Source organism: Semicossyphus pulcher, unplaced genomic scaffold (genome assembly GCF_022749685.1).
Source record: "Semicossyphus pulcher isolate SPU_LCO1_2020_fin unplaced genomic scaffold, fSemPul1.0.p SCAF_13, whole genome shotgun sequence".
Lineage (NCBI taxonomy): Eukaryota > Metazoa > Chordata > Actinopteri > Labriformes > Labridae > Semicossyphus > Semicossyphus pulcher.
This window is the reverse complement of record NW_027211637.1, coordinates 21360935-21379276: the sequence shown is the minus strand read 5'-3', so window position 1 is coordinate 21379276 and position 18342 is coordinate 21360935.

The following is an 18342-nucleotide window of genomic DNA, read 5'->3' as shown; positions in this document are numbered from 1 at the left end:
GGGGCCACTAACAGCTCTGTAAATAAAAGCATGCGAAAAGTTTTAAGTTCATCAGTGAAAGTATTTTACAGCTGCATCTCTTCATTCCGCTAAATATTGTAGAAGCGACGATAAAAGTGCTGAGGAATAATCTGCTTCATGGTCGGATACAAAGCAGGAAGCAGCTCCCTGCTTCTCCCTCACAGCGCTGGACCTTGTAAAAGCAGCTGTATCCAACCGAGAGTGATAGATGGCATGACAACCACAAAAGACTGTTTGACATTTACATCGGGGACTTGAAAATATCAAGCTTGATGTGAAGACATTACTCATCCCTCTGGACTGCCTAATATTCCTGGAGTAATTTTTTTCCGTAATTGATTTACTTTTGGAAAGCGTGTATTTTGGAGAGATTTTGTTACGAGCAGAAATAATAGGAGGCAAGATGGAGGCAAAGTTTGATATTTTTTTCTTCAGATCGCAGAATAGAAGCAGGCAGCCCGAGCCTTTTCTTCTTCACACCGTTATTCACAATCATGTATTCATTAGCGGCCATTGTGCACCCACAATAGCATAATCATATCATTTGGCCTGGCTACTATTTCCACCTCACTGTGGCCCTGACCTGATCTTTAAATACATGAAATCACCCTCTCTCTCTCCTTCTCCCGGGCCTTTCTGTCACGTTTCTGCGTGAGTAAGATGACCTTAAAAGGACTTCAGTGATTACTGTGTGTCAAAGGAAGATGATTCACCAGCTATGGAAAGGAAGGCAGAATGTCTTGGTGCGAGCAATAATGGATACAAAGTGAAAAAAGAAACAAAAAAAGAAAGGGTAAATCTGACCCACAAGGAACAAGTGTTACCAGTGTCTGTTTTTCAAGGCACACACATCCCCTTCTGGACTTCTCTCTCCCTGTCACAGTTTCTCCCTCCGTCTTGTTTTCACCCACAGCACACTTCCTCGACTCCCTCGAGGACCTCCACATCTGATACTAGCACACTGATGTTAAACGCCCTGAGCAGGTGGGAGCTCCGTCCTGCCATACTCCCTTTCAGTTACTGAAAATGTCTCTGGGGACTGCAACAAGGACACATGGGGGTTTAACTCCTTCATCACTGTGCGGCATCTGGGGATCACAAAGCTGTCAGGCCCTAACCCTGAAGGCCTTCCTTTTGAAGAGGTGTAACTGAGTGAGAGTTGAACATGTGTGTTCTGTGTGCGTATCATCTGCATTCAGTTCACTTGGATGTATCTACAGGTATGATTCAGATCCACACTGAGGAAATTATTTACACATTAATAGACTAATGACCCATTGTGCTGCATGCGCAGTGACACTCAGGTGATGAGGTCAATGGAGAAGGGAGATAATGAAGATGACACTGATGTGTTGCTTCTATTATATTCTGTGTCATCCTGCTTGCCCTTTCATTTGATCACACAACCAGCTCTAAAGTCTGATAAGCAGGACTCTCATCCCTCACTGTAACTGCGACAAGGAGGCCTGACACCCAGAATCTCTCCATAACAGGACGTATCACATAACACAACAGGAAGTGACTAAAATCTAACAAAAGATGGAGCTGTACCGGAGATAAAACAACTGTTTGCTCTGATAATGCCCTGCATTAAGCAGCGGTTAGAAGCTCTTCTCTCTCATTAGGCAGGACATGACGTAAAAAGCATGCTGCGGTCCCCGCAACTGGCAAACAATTTTGGCCTCACAGCTAGAAGCTCCCGAATCTCTTCATCTCTCCAATTTGCAGACAGCGTTTTATTGTCATCTTGTAAATCATCACCCTCTGATGTTTCTATTCATGCTTGCAGTGAATGGTCCTGACTATTACCTGCTGCGTTCACACACCGGCTCACCCCAGCGTCTTGCCGACATTTCACTAGGAGGCCTGGAAAGGCCTGCGTGAAGTCGGGGTGAAAAATGTGGCTGTTTGCATCCACGCTTGCAGCTCACCTGGATAATGTAGGGGAATTTTCAAGGGAATTTACAGCTGGTGAACACAGGAGTCAGATATGACCTGGAGGAGCGCTGGAGAACAACACAGAGCCAAAAGGTGTCATACAATTAAATACTATGCGTTACTAATTTACTTTATAAATGGTAAATGGACTACGCTTACATAGCGCCTTTTAGTTTTCCAACCACATGCCCAGTCAAGCCTGCATTCATGCACAATCTCACACGCATTAAAGGCCCAGCTTCAGGAGCAATTCGAGGTTCAGTGTTTTGCCAAAAGACCCGCCAATCTTTCGATGAGTGGATAACCCTCTCAATTAGCAGAATGCGATCCATTTGGTTCCATAAAAACAGCCGCATGATTTAGTTAATTTGTCCCTTTCATGTGCACAAGGATCAAACAGGAAGTAAGCCAGCTTGGCCAGCATCGTCTCAGCTGCACATGCTGAAGGAAGGAATTTTTTAGCGCATGTGCCCAAAAAGCATATTACGATTAGCCACTTTGAAAAGGGCCTCTAAGTTCTTCTTAACGCCATCGTGGTTCTAACCAATCAGAGCCTTTCTCATCTAAGCAGGAAGTATTCTATTGTAGATCCAGTGCAAATAAAATCTTCCTGTGAAACTGCAACTATTCCTGTGAGAGCAGATACAATTCACACGTGTTCAATAGGTGAATGAATGGCAACACTCTTCCAGAAATACATCAAAACATACGCAGAAACAAACAGCAACGATTCTTATTTCCTCCGGGTGAAAACACATTCGGCTGCAGAAGCATGACTTGAGACACCTGATGTGTTCGCTTGTGTCGGGCTTCGCTTTTTATAGATGACTTTCTCCATCCAAACAAAACATCACCACTTCCAGGTAGGGCTATTTTGTGCGCTGAAAGTGTGAATATTTACAAGTCATATCAGGATTGTGATGGAGTGATTATCTCCCAGTGTCCCTTTTCCAATTACCAGGCCTGCTTTCAGCTGACAAAGGTCTGTGTGTGTGCTTTCCTGGAAATATCAACCTCTTCACAGAGCTCTAATAAAAGTAGAACAACACTGTTTTATTATATATTATGCTATTTTAGATCATGTGGAATAAGACTACACATTGGATGAGGACTGGGCCAATGCAAAGCTACATGTTTAAGTTAAGAGTACATGCATTAGAAACTAATAAACCATTTTGTCTGCTGTTCAATTTAATGCTATTGAGGATCTTGTCTGCATGAAGGTGCCCAAGTGGTTATAACTACTCACTCATAGAACCACTAAGAGCTTTCAGGAGATTAGCCATTGATTCCCTGGTGGTTCAATGCACAAACGCACAGCGACAATACAGGAGGAGGAGGAGGAGAGTCGTGCGGTAAAGATAATCCCCTTTCATGGGCAAGAAAAAGCATTTGGTACACAACATACATCTTCAAAAGACCATTAAGGTAGAGAACCAGGGACGCACAGTGCATTAACACAATTACAAACTTTGCTAACATGCATAAGGGGTAAAAAAAAAAAAAGCCACACTGAAACATGCTTTCTTTTCTTTTCTCGATACATTAGCGTCCGTCTCCCTCCCTGCACATGTCCAATCCTTTCACATTATCTCCTCCACATATTCCCCTGTACACCTGTTCCCTTTAAAGCCCCTGACAGATAAACAGCGCCTCTCCAGAGGGACTCCGTGTTATAATGTTGCAGAGAAGAAGATGTCAACCAGCAGACATCTTTATACGTTATCTTTTCTTATCACAACTCCCTGGGTACTAAGCTGTCATTTTTTTTCCTGCTCAAAAGAAAAGACTCAACTGAAGGACAGTCACAACACAGACACGTGTGCACATCCACATACAAATGCACACAGCACTCTGCAGGAGAACCCCCCAGGTGAAAATACAGTTTCACAACAGCATACAGCTGCAGACGCAGAGCTGTGATGTTTTTATTATCTCTAGCTTTAAAATTGTGAGACTTTGGCTTTTTCATCGAAGAAGAAAAAAAGAAATCTTTCTGTGAAATTCTTTCATTCAAGGGAGATGAAATTAAAATGAAAAGCGCAGGAATGATAGGCAAGGTCTCTGACTGTTTTTCTTTCAGAAGCTATCCTTGTTTCATCCCGAGCTGCTTCAAAAAAAGACAGTCAAACTGCAGCTATTCCATCCTTTAACCTTCATTGAGAGTAAGACAAAAGCAAACGATCAAGACAGAACTGAATGTCCATCTGTGGTGTATGTATGCTAACAGAAATCAATAACTGTTATGTTGTGCCCTAATAAATACATGGTTAGAGTACAAGGGATGCACAATATTATCGGCACGTTATCGGTATCTGCAGATTATGGCTTGAAAATGACATATCGGCAGCGGCAGATGTGTCATTTTTCTGCTGATGTTTTCCGCCTATAAAACAACGCTTTAATTATGCCTGAATGCGCGATGATTCCCTCAAAAAGGTGGTCGTAATGCTACGACATTAACTCTGCGTGAGTGTGCGCACGCACTGCGTGCACCACGCCTCTTCCATCGAGCATGAAGATGCAAGGTGCAAGATCTGCCAGTGGGCCTTTACAATAACAGAAGGCATGATATCAATTCCACTACAAGGAAGACTTGATTTTCTCTGCAATAAGGTGGAAAAAAATATGGGCAAAAAATCCAATATCGTGCATCCCTATAGAGTGCATTATCCCCTTTGCATTAAGCACCAATACATTGTGTCAATAGTGTAAAGTCCAGAGGACGAGCCTTCTGTGTATGCCACATCCACTTTGGTTGGAAGTAATTAGATAAGACACTTAATGACAACACGTTGAGTAGATGAAGTGGGAACAACATGTCTGCAGTCTGCCCTTTAATCCCACCTATTTGCAACCGCTTTCACACAAGAAACACACGAGGGGCTGTTAAACGTTTGCCGGCCTCCGTCTCTTATCTCTGACAAGTGCAAAAAGCCTCAACTTTAATCTATAAAGGCACAAATTAGCACAAAAACTACTAATAACTATAAACCTCTCACTGATGCTGGGTAAATCCTCTGTGCAGCAAAGTACAGACGGAGAGAAAGTCACATCTGGGGATCAGATTGCTTATCTTATAACACAGCCATTTGCCTGCTTTGCGAGGGCAGTAAATCACCTCTAATTGGGTCTCATATGCAGCATGTGTTTAGAGACTGCAAATTCAACCCCTCCAAACCCCCACTGGGGCATCATATTGAATAAAAAGAGAAACACAAAACCTCCATACATCGGAGCACTCATTGAATGCTAAGGCCTTTATACAATGGAAGCTGCCTGTATATGTTCTGTGAATCATTTTTCAGCTATTAAATTAGATTTTAATTAAGCTTGCTGCACTGATGAAACCCACGAAAAACCAGTTTGGATGCGTTTTCTACACTACTCTTCATGAAAGGATGTGGCACATAAAGAGAATCAAAAGATCAAGAGAATGATTTCTATATGAGGAGTTATGAAACTGTCACCATTTGCATTTCTATTTCTGGACGCTCGCAGGCATGCCTCAATGACTGTCATGGATTAACAGCCTTGGTAGGATGTTACCTCATCACGCAGGAGGGGGGGCAGGTCACCCAAACATTGTTAGATCCAGGGTGGAGGGGTCATATTATAATACTGATCCCATTCCCTGCCAAATAGGCTGTTTCAATCCAACACCTCTCACAATTTGATTACCATTTCCTTTTTTGGGATGGCTAGAAGTATGCAATTTATGCAGGCAGGTTTAACAACATAGTCTCACAACATCTAATCCACAGATATGCAAAGAAATGTGAAAGCAGTCTTTTTTTCTCAGATCAACAGTAATCTTTTACTCATTAAACTCATTGAATTGAAAGATATGCATCTTTAATAATTAGAATTAGCAAGCAGACAAAAGAATTAAGAAAGAAAAAACAGCTAAAGAGGTCCATAATGTGTGAAATGAGTGAGACTGAGCAGTTACCTTGGCATGTGAAAGTGGCACCGCCCGGGGGAGACTTTAGGTGGCTCATATCAAACGCGCCCACAACAGACACACGAATCCTGCAGGTGCACGCAGTAAACTGTTTTCAAAACGCAGCCAAACTGTATAAATATAGGTGAAAATGGTTAATTGAAGTCCATATATGGCACATATCGGATTATTTTTCCAGCTTCGTCGTTGTTAGCGCGAGAAGAGGTTCTTCTTGCTAGCAACACGCCCACTGAGTGGTAAGTTAACCGTTAGAGCGTAATGTTAACCTGTCATGGCGTTTTAATGTGTATCAAGACGTTTGACAGCTCTTACTTTTGGTTTGAAGACATTCTTAAGACGCCTCGAAGAATCGTTTACTTAGCTGGAACAACAAATATTCAATGTGCGGCACAGTGAACATGACTTTCAATCAGTTTCAACTTATTTTATAAAGACGTCAGCGGAAGTGACGTATCTGAGTGTCCCAAAATCACCTAAACTTATTTTCTGGTTCATGTAGACACAAATATGTTCATCTACCATATTTAGATACAATTTTAAGAAAGTTTGTAAGTGTGACAAAACAAAAATGTTTTCAGTTCTTGTCTTGAAACAATCTTTGAGAAAAATAAATAATTGATATGAAAATGACTTTCATGAGAGTCACATACTCAGACTTTATTTGCATTTATGTAGTTTATGAATTGTCTCCTTTGGTGATGTTCTGTCATACTGTTGATTGTGGGTCTTTGGACACAAAGTTCTTTTTAACTGCTGTCATCAGCCAAAAATTATAATATTTCATAACATTTATTTATGAGTACATAATTACAAAATTGCCCATTGCCCATACTTTAAGTTAAGTTATATTTAGAAAGCTTTAGCATGCAAATAACTTGCAAAACTAAGACTATGAGCATGCTTATTACTGTATACCTTTTCCTTTTTAGCATTGGAATGTTAGCATAGTAAATGTGAATTTGTAGCTTAAAGTACAGCTGTACCTACAGCTTCACAGGGCTGCTAGAATAGCTGTAGACTCTTAGTCATGTTTTCTTCTCTTTTTTGAACCTATCTTCTAAAAAGAGTTGGATCAACTGATCTGGTTGCTTTACATTCAGCTACAATGTGTTGTTGACCTTATGCAAAATATGAAAATATATGATACTTTAGAGGCATTGAAAATTCCTGCATTATGTGAATAGATTTGTCAGCATTAACACTCAATTCAAGTGTAGAGAATATATTGAAACAGTGCTGGTTAATTTGACACATTATATAATGGATCAGAATTTTTTCAGCATCATAGGAAGATGAATGTTTTTGTGCTGTGTTGCATGTGGCACCCCCTCGATGTTTCAGGCCTTTTCATTTGTTGCAGGTCATATATTTCCGAAGCATGGTTATTGAATGGCAGCGTATACGACTGTTCAGGTATGTTCTATCCATTATACAAATGGTTGGGCAATGTGAAAAAATGTGTCATCTATCAGAGATGTGAATACTATTTGAACCTGTGTATCTCCCTGTGTTACCTGTATTGGGCCACTGTGGCATATAAAGTATAGCATTTTATGATTTATGTCATAACACGTAAAGCACATTGACTCCTTTGCTATTTAATTTACTAGATGAGCTGGTTATTAATCAACAGCTTCTCTATAACTATGAAATTAATTAACTATAATGGGGGACTTGGAGGAATTGATCCATATTATTCACCACCTTTTAATGGATACTTAGTTACATTTAGACACATCAATAAAAATGTAAATGGCAGGGTTTCTGTTGGATCGGCTGAATGAGTGAGTCATGTGATCTGCATGCGGACCCAGGTTGAAATTGTTCATCCACAGAGGTTTATTGTTGTATTTTGGTTCGAATTTAGTTCAAGGTTTCGTACCTATTGTGTAAAACATGTAATTGAGGTTCATAACATTATTTTTGGCAACTAGAGCTACAAATTCACTATGAGCATGTTCGGTTCAACCATTGCTGCAACCACTGCTTAGACTGAAATTGTTGCACTGTATCTCTTAAACTGAAATTCGGGTAAGCTTCATTTGCATGACAGATCAGACATCTATATATCCAAAGCGGTATGGGAAATGGATAACATTGGCAGATATAAATAAGTATATAAAACCTAAATATTAGGGATGCACGATATTATTGGCACGTTATCTGTATCGGCCGATATTGGCTTAAAAATGAACATCGGCCAACACACCGGTATCTGCCGATATAATTAAATGATAAAATAATGGGAAGAAGACCTGCGCGGCGCAGCGTGATGACGTCACGTGTGTCTACCTGCAGCATGAGAGAGAAAGAAGCCAAAATGTCCGTGGTGTGGAAGTTTTTCAAAGTGTCGGAAATAGAAAAAAAACTGCTATTTGCAATGACTGCTCAGCTTCGGTGATGCGAGGAGGAGCCAAGGCAAAGTCTTTCAACACTACAAACTTGATTAACCATCTCAAGACCCGTCACCCCGACCGTTGTAACAAATGTGATAAGAGTATCACCATTATACTGTACGCTAATTCCAATACAGAAAGGAGTTGATGATATCTGCAATTAGGTGTGCAGGACAAAAATATCGGTATCGGTAATCAGCTAAATGAGTTGTAAAATATTGGCATATCGGATATCGGCAAAAAATCCAATATCGTGCATCCCTACTAAATATAAAGCATTAATATGCAAATATCAACAATAGCATATCGTTTTTCCTTGCTGATATGCTCTGGCTTAACTTGAATAATACGTAGTACCTCTCCAACAACCATGCAATATGAAAATGTACATGTTGTCATAATTTTTCAACAGCTTTCAGTGATGTGATTGCAATCGTTGTTGTATGGCCTGAAGGAATCCTTAGCTAAAAACAAGCTGAGCTAACATTAGTGGCTAAAGCTGGGGGATAGATAATGGTATGTGAGCGGTGCACTCGCACATACCCTGTACTGTGTTTTAGGCTGTGCTGGAGGCATTTCTGATATGGTACTAATATGCAGTATAATGAAAGCATTAAAAGGCCATTGAAGTTAGCTAGTAGTCCCTTGTATACAAAGAAAAGGCGTCCATGTACGGTTGGAATGAGTCTGGCAGATAAACATGGGCAGCTGAAATACTTTGCCGATGCTATCCCTCAGAAACATTTACTACAGCAGGGCTTGTTTCTCTTGCTGCATGACTACAGTCAGCATATTTTGCAGCTAATACTGCACACGGAGACTTTTCTCCACCCACATAGAAAGGGCAGTTTCTGAGGAACAGGGAGATGGATAAACACACGGTACATTTATTATTTATTTTTCAGAGAAAACCTGTCTTAGACCTTATATTTCTCACAGTGTAGGATTCTAACGTTCCGTCTCAACTTCTCTCCCTCTCTTTTTTTCCTTTTTCTCGTGCGTATGAGTTTCTCTTAGCATTAGTACAGAGGGCTAAAAAACAAATTTCATTGCAGCTGAGTAAATGTTTTATTTCTTGCTAGTCGACATCAAAGGATTGTACTACCAGTGACGCCCAGGCTGCTGCAGCCGCCGCCGCGGGTAATGGCTTAAGTGGAGATAAATTCTTTCAGATAAATTTCTAAAACATGCCCGCTCCGGAGACGTCCCCGGCCGTACAGTCAGAAGAAACATAAACATTAATCACGGCAGAAATTGTCATTTGAAGTTACGTTTCTTGTACAGTTGCCTCTATTGCGGTTGAAGAGGTTTGCATGCCAAAATGAACATTGACGGTTGCTATCGAACCAAGTCCACGAGGAAACACAAGGATTGATCTCCTGTGTTTTATCTTCCCATGTCTCCTGATTTATCACAGGGCCTCCGCTGTGTTCCTCTGCCAAACATGTTTGAGCCACATGATCCACTCCTGATCAGATGTTGTTTCATATCTGGTGGAACAAACAAACAGGAAGACTTTGATTCATTCAACATTGTACACAAACCTGCTGTCGGCTTGTTGAAAAGCCAGGATAAGGCCGGGGCAAGGCATGACTCAAGGCTGTCTTACTGGCAGGAGCTCATATGTTGGGTGTCTGGAATATTAAACTGGGCAGACTGGTTCTCAGTAAGACCCTGAGCTCGGCAGACATGAGCACACTGTTTGGCCATGATCTGTAAGACTCTTGTCATTTTAGCAGACAGTGAGGAGCTGTGTCTCCTGGATGAGCACGAGGCTTAGAGGAGGTGTTGTGGCAGCAGCTTTCGAGACAAGCAACAAACAAATCTGAAAATCCAGACGTTAAACTGTGCAGCAGCAGAATCGCAAGATTCACGAGAGCAAGGGATGAAGGACAGCGGCACCTAACCGCTCTGAGCGCCAACACTTACGTAACTGAGTACTGCAGGATCATGTTAGCATCCGGGTTATTCAGTTCTATTCCCAGCCTTGCGGGGATTACTGGTGGGCCTATCATATTTTTGGCAACATAATTTAAGAGGAATTATCTTATATGGGCTGTTTTATTAAGAGAGCGAGAAGGATTAGAAGGAAGTGGCACCATTATGTGTGTGTACAGTTCATTATTTCATTCATGTTGCCTTAAATAGCAGCTTTAATTGTTGTACATTTGTGGTGTACAGCTTCCCTGTATGACCAGAGGAGTCTATTAGTTTACATGTATGCACAAAGGCACAGACACATGCACACACATGAACAATTAGACAAATCTGATTCAGCTTTGATCAGCCAGCCGCCACACGTAAACGCATTAGGCGTTCTGTAAAGCGCATTTGCATTTGAAGGCAGGCAGAGAGAAGTTAAAAATGAAACTACATCAAACCTAGTTAGAAATAATCAGCATCCCCAAAAGGTGGTGCAGGTATCAGGCATCAAAGGTATGTGCATCTGTGCATTTGTTGCTAATGCAGGATTAATCTCCCATTTTCTGCACATAGATTTTGTCCAAACAGCACACTAATTGGTAACATTGTTTCTAGATGTTTTCAGTCGTGATGTCTGAGTTGTGTCCGCTGTCAGCATGCAGGAGCAATTAATAATTTACAAGCACTTGCATCAAAAGGAGAAAGGACCATTTCTAGCTACAAATGGCTTTATATTTGTACATGATGGGATGCTTCACTCAGCATTCAAGCTGCAGAGAATGCACCGGATACCAGAGGAGAACTCAGCAGATATGTTTCGCTGAGCTATTGCATATACATAATGCACAAGGCAGGATATGCCAGGCGATGTATGATTAATAAGAAGGCAGAACAAGGGGCAGGAGGTTGGGATGTGGGAGGTGTAACCAGCAGCAGGTGTGTGGCAGGTAGATGTAGCAAACTGTATAAGCAGACACAGCAGCAGTTAAGTGTGAGACTGCCATGAGTTGACTTGAAAATGTAATCTTCGGGGTGTCTCAGGTATCATATACAGATTGGAAATGTAAACTACACTTTAGTGTTCCGACCACTTCAGGCACTTTTACACTGCATGTCACATTCAGCCTTTCATACACACATTAAGCACCAATTTAGTGCAAGGGTCTGATAATCTAAAATAATTTTGTTGAAGACACCGTAGCTAAGAGCAGCTACATCATTTTTTATTTCTTCTCTTAAGGTTGATTTTTGAGCAGGCCTACGGGAGTTACCTGATACTGCTCAGCTAAAGGCCTGCATGCCTTTAAGGTGGCTGCACACAGCCCAGGCAGACGCCGACCATCTCCAACCAACACTGTCGGGTCGGCGTGCGCCGTCAGTCTGTGTTTGTCAGATGGAGCTGTTCGAGTTTGACATTTGTCCGGTTGGGTTTGGTGGAGTCGTGTAAGGTCGGACCAATGTGCGCCTTTTCCAAACAAACAACAAACATTCTGAGAGTGCGTTCCCTTGACAACTAGCCTGTACTCGCATGTGGAACATCAGTACGCCCGGCCTTTGTCCATGCAAAACAAAGCAAAAACTAAATAAGAAAAAGTAGGCAACAAAAGTCTGTCCTGTCAGCTCAGGCCTGGGCAGTGTGGAGCTGGCAGCTGGTTTTAGGAACATTCTAAAGACTGAAACCAACAACTGCAAGCTGTAGAACGAGTTGGGCGTTGTCTGGGCAGTGAGCAGTCACCTTTAGACTTCTTCCGTGCCATAGGTGTGGCTCAAGGGACGACAAAATTGGTCTACTGACTGGGTGCATTGTAATACCTTTGGTGATTCAGCGCCACAATCAGGTCATGATTTCTATTTGTTATATATTTCAGTTTATGAGCTGCAAACTCACGACATTCCAATCAGGCTCAGATGTTCTTTTTGTTTTAAACTAATTTGCAATGTTAAATATGCTTAACATAGTAATAACATAATATCAGCATTGGACATTTGCGCATTGTATATTTAGAGTAAAGCAAATTACCACCTCACAGATTTGCCAGCATGCCTATTAGGGGTGGCACAAAATATCGATACGACAATATATCGTTGTCCTGACTTGTGCAAAACAATTATCGATAGGCTGCTGCCAAATATCGATACAGATTTCCCTGCAATTTTTGACTCACCACGTCACTACTTCATGACTCCCTGGGGTGGCGCTATGACATGAATGAGGCTAACATGAGCAGACATGAATTGAAGTTGACAGCAGGATAAAAGAAGAAGAAGACGGCGGGATGATGTCGGACAGTGGTGAAAAGAAATAAAGAGATGTGCCAACCACTTTGAAATCCAAAGTCCTAATTTGTTCTTGGATTGGATTGGAAAATCTTTATTGTCCCCAAGGGGCAATTTCAGAATCACAATCAGAAATACTTTACTAATCCCTGGGGGGAAATCCGGATGTTACCGGTGCTCTGGCACAGGAAAGCACAGAGAAATATACGGCATAATAGAAGTAAGAAAAATGTCAGATATGTGCGTTATATACATACAGTAAAATAAGAGATAAATGCAAAAAGGAGTTATTAACAAATGAACAGTGTATGCAGTATTATGTCAACGTATTGCACAGTAGAATTATTGCACAATCCAGCTTATGTTCATTACTACTGTTTGCAACAGTAGCACACACAAGGCTAGACACATCATAAAAGACATACATACAAGAACAGGAGACAGAAATACATACATGTAATGTAACACATACTCCCATGGATGTCATCATGATAGACACAAAGCCAACAGTCCTTGGTATATGTGCCATGGCAACAGTGCCTACAGCTTGTTTAAAAACCCAACTGCTGTAGAACAAATGACCTTAGATATCTGTTGGATTTGGCCCTCCGAGTGTGAGTGAACCTCCTCCCTGTTTTACAGTTGTTCTTAAGTTCTGTACATTTAATTTACAGACTAAAAAAACCCCACATATTTTGTATCATTATCGTTATCGCGGGCAATATATATTGCGTATCGTATCGTGACTTACACTGTGATTCCCATTCCTAATAGTTAGACTTTTAGGTGAAATCTTATTAAGCACTTAGCACCTACTGGAAAGTGAGCTGACTCCATCCTCCAGTTGAATATTTAGGAGTGCTCCTATAACTCCTATAAGACCAATTCAGTTGTTTTTTGTTCTTTTGCTAAAAAGTAACACCTTAAAATCCTATAAATTAAGCTGTTATGTCTAGCAGGTTGAAGGTGTTAGCAGCATATCTTCTTGAATTGATGCCCTTTCTCACCTGCCTTAGACATGTCGATAGAACTCACATGATTACGACTCGCTCATGGTCAATTTCACCAGCAGCCCAGTTGCTATGCCAATTATGAGACCCCCCATGTAATTCAATAGACAAAACCTGAGGCCTTCTGGTCCTGCTGCTTCTGCAGGGAACTCTGGCTAACTAGCAGACTTCAATCAGCTCTCAGGCTGCAGCCGAAGCTCCTTAAATGTAGCTGTCAGACTTTCCAGCCTTGAGAGAAACGCTGGAGTGTTTCATAACAGAGAGTTAGCAAAACACTAAAACCTCTTGACGCAGAAAGCGGGTTTGATCATTTCTAATGTCCGGTCTTTAGAACAATTAAACACTTTTAATTTGTACACACATACATATTATTATTTTAATGGCATGTCTTCTCTAGAGGAGTCAAATCAGGTTGCTTAGTTGGGGTGTAAAGCCTTCGCAGACTATTTCCAGTGCCACCCCTCAGGAGCACAATCCATCATGTGCTCATCTGTCTCAGCGCTGGTCCCTCCCTCTCATTAAGGAAATGAAAGCCTTAATTGGAAATTGTGTTAATTCTATTTGTGAAACTCTACCTCCCCTTAACTTCCTCTAAATTGGAGACACACTTGACAAATTTGGGGTGGCAGCTCCGCTGATGCATATCCTGCTTATAAATGTTTTTATCTTCGCCCACTTTCCACCGTTCACGCCACATTATCAACCAAATGATTAACGCCTAAAAACGTACAAGCGCGCTGGTCCACCAGAGCTAATCCGTGCTGGAAAATTGGAACGAGCAGTGCCGAGTTATTCGACAGTCATGCATGAATACGAATTTTGTTCTGAACTGAAGATAATCTTGTGAGTGACTCGTACAGTGGCTCTGTTCATGAAGGACACAAACACATATAATTAATATTAATGTAACTAGAGACGAGCATGGACCTGCTTCAAACACTCCTCTGTGTTTAAATATTATTCATGCCCCTCACTTGACAAAGCCTCCATTTCTTTTGACCTGTGATGAAACACAAAACGGCGTCATCATGCTTTGAGCTGTGATCCTCTTGTCGAGGCTACAGAGTGAATAGAAAGTGTGACAAGACAAGTCCACACTTGTGCCAGCAGAAGGCAAATAACAGCGACAAACACCCAATAAGAGATAAATCTAATGTGCTGAAGCATCTATACGGGCAAGCTGCACTTCACAGTGTCAGGATGAAACATTGTGCATGCATCGAAAGAGTTAAACAATAACAGGTCCAACTGTTTTTTGTGCATCGTGCATTTGGAGGGAGTGAGGTACCGGTGGCTGATGGCAGGGGTAGATGCATCTGTTGTAATATTAGACTCTAATTATAGCAAAACAGATGATACAAGGCCTGGTTAAAGAGCTGCACTGCCGTCATACAGTGGACCAAAGACAGGAGCCAAGTGAAATATTATTTTTAGATTTCTACCAGGGTTGCCCGTAGATCTAGACCCAAAAAGTGACTCAAATAAGAATATTGCAAATATGTTGAAACGTGTATGTATCTATCTATCAATAATCTATCTTTTCTATCAATAATAAAGAAATCTACAATATAAAAAAATACCAAAAAATCTCCCCAGATAGATGCAGTGTGTTATTCATGTATAGTTGAAGGTATAATAAGAAAAATAAAATGTAGACCCATTCAGACCGGCGAACATGGTGAAAGAGCGATGCAGAGCTGGCCTTCTGTTGGACAGGTAGGTGCCTCAAACCGGGAAGGACAAGCTAACTGCCAGTTAGCGCAAAGGTAACCGGCGGTTAGCATGCTAGCACAAAGGTAACCGGCAGTTAGCATGCTAGTGCAACGATAACCGGTGGTTAGCATGCTAGTGCAACGGTAACCAGCGGGTAGCATGCTAGTGCAACCGTAACCGGCTGTTAGCATGCTAGTGCAACCGTAACCGGCTGTTAGCATGCTAGTGCAAAGGTAACTGCGAGGCTGTTGGTGTTAGCTCGGCGGGGTGGGCGTGTTCTCGCAAGTGAGAGTGAGCTTCTGGTGTCGAAGAGCCCAGGAGGAGGGGCCCAGTTTGAATGTGTTGTTGACAAAATGCAAGGAAAAATTCTGCTTATTATACTGTTAATAAAATATTTATCATTTGGGTAGCCTCCGCCACATCCTACATGGTTCAGCTCCCGAATATCTGCTGTTATGTCGCCTTTGCCATTTGCCAAAGGCGCCCCAGTGTGTGTTTTTACATAGTGTTCAAGTTGCAGAAGCAAAACATCCGCATGTGTAAACAAAAAGCGCGTGCTTCACATACACACACGGCACTGTTCCGACCTGCCAGCTCAGTCAACACTGATGCTGTTTCACCTTTGATAGGTGTCTGTTACTACCGCCGATGTTGGTTCAAGAGGCGGAACGACTTCACCCCACCATTCTGCCTTTACATGAAAGGCGTAATATTCCCGCCTCGATCTGACAGTGTAAAAAGGGACTTGTGATACTAGCATGGACAAGCGGAATGAGTTCAGGTGGAGGTTGTTAACTGAACGCCTGCATCCAGGCTTCATTATCTGTGACAGGCAGCTGATACACAGCCAGTCTATTTGCTCAGGTAATTTCAAATGTAAAAAAAATGTAATTTGACTAATGCACATGTGCACATCAAGTTTAAATGTTGAAAAAAGAAATCGTGCAACCCTACCAGAGATACGTCATGCTTGAGGTATTTAAAAACCATGACAAATCAGAGAGTACTGACATGTTTTTCCATCAAGGGCATCATCTAACCATTATTGTCAATTATGATATTTGATAATATTTGTTTTCCTGATTAAATATTTGTCTATAACATGAGAAAAAAGGTGAAATATTGCCATCTAAAGGGAGCTTGGATAAGTATTTGTTAAAAAATGATAGGCTGATATATTCTCATCAGATTTTTAGAACTCTTAGAATAAAGTTGTATCTGCCTCAAAGATGGGACAAATTGTTGATGCTTTTGGTTTGGCAGTTGGAGACCAAATGCGAGTTGGACTGTCATATTTTTGGATATATATTTGGATATTTCAATGCCAGGTTTGGCGCAGGATTCGAGAATGATTTGGACCGACAATCAGCACCAGTTAGATGCTTTGGACGAGTTTTAGCTCAGATTATGGGGCGTTCATGACAAGTCTGGAACACTGGGTTAAATTACATTTTGGCTACCTGGCTACATGTGCGCCACATTAACTGGTTCATGTTTAAAATGGAAAAGGTGGCCCTTTAAAGAGCACCAAAAGTGAGGTGTCACAACATTTGTCCTTTAAGAATCTAACAGTTCAACAAAAGCCAACATGTGTTTACCTCACCAGCTGCCGCGTTCTGGTTTACCAGCCCAAGCTCTGTGTGGCTGTTTAGCATATGAATGATGAGATATGATAAAAGGAGTGTAGAGAGGGCTGATGAATATGTGTGGCTTTGAAGCGGTTGTTGTGTGATCGTGTGCAGATGAGAGCGTGGGAGGTGTCGTGTGTGGATGTGTGTGTGCGTCTCAAAGTGTTGTGATAAGGGCGACATTTGTGCGCGCGGAGAGAGAGAGAGAGAGGTGTAACCACCAGCATCTGGGGCGTCTTTCTCTGAACCCTAAAACATCGAGTCAGGAGAGGTTTAGTCCTACTTCTACCGCATTGTCAGTGTGTGTGTGTGTTAAAGTGAGGACACTGCTCTCCACACACTCCACAGGATTTCAGCATCCTGCACATTCACCGTGGATTCATCACCTTAGCAACCAGTCGATTGAAAGATGATGAATCATGCCAAAGACTGCTAATTTCTTTGCAGTTGTCAAACATGAACAATGGGCGGTAAGATGGAGTCACAGAAACGTCACCACAGACAGAATGTTGTGTGTGTGTTTGTGTGTGTGTGTGTGTACGAGCATGAAAGATTACCATAAAGATACAGACAGGAGGAGAGGTACAATCACGGCTAATCTGAGGATACTGATAGAAAGAAGAGAGACATATTGCTAGCTGTTCATACTTCTTACTGACCAGATGGAGGTACTGCAGCTTCTCAGCAGAGTGTAGTGTAAACAGTTGACTTAGAGGTAGTTATTTACTTGTACTGCATTAAAGAAGTCTGTAACATGCAGTGGCTCTACTGATTGTTGTCTTTGAATCCCTTAACTCTTTCTCTCGTGAAATGAAATAGAGGCTTCTCCGGTTAAAAAGCAATTGATCCAATTGGAGCCGCAAGGGACTCACGATCAGCCAATAAGAGCCAGGGGCGGGACTAATGCAGTCGTCAAGCTGTTCGCAGGAATCAAGGAGGAGTTACGGCAGCATTTGCGACAGCTATTGACAAGAGATGCTTATTTTACGACGTCTCTTCTTATTTAACCCATATAAACTTATAAATAACTTACATATAAATTTTCACTTATATTTGAGTAGCTATTTTGGTATTACTCTTATTTTGTACTTGAGTTTTGGAGCAATCTGGCTCTCTAACTTCCTTCAGCATCATTAAGATCAATCTTATCTTATCTTGAGTATTTGCAGATACAGAAAACCTGTCCAATAGTGTTGCGCAGGGCTGTCATGGTACTGAATTTTTCTAACCTCGATGAAACTCTGACGTCCCCTTGCGTTTCAGCGGTAAACCACTGCCCCAGCCTGCTGCCGGAGTATGTTGTATTTATTTAACTACAGCGCGTCCCCTAGACGAGAAAACATCATCGGCATGAGTGAACACAGCATGAGTGGTGGAAACGCGAGTTTATTAACCACTGTCACGGTTCAATGTTCCCAAAAAGGTGAGGACCCAGATGCAGATTTAAATGATTTAATAAAACAAAAATCCAA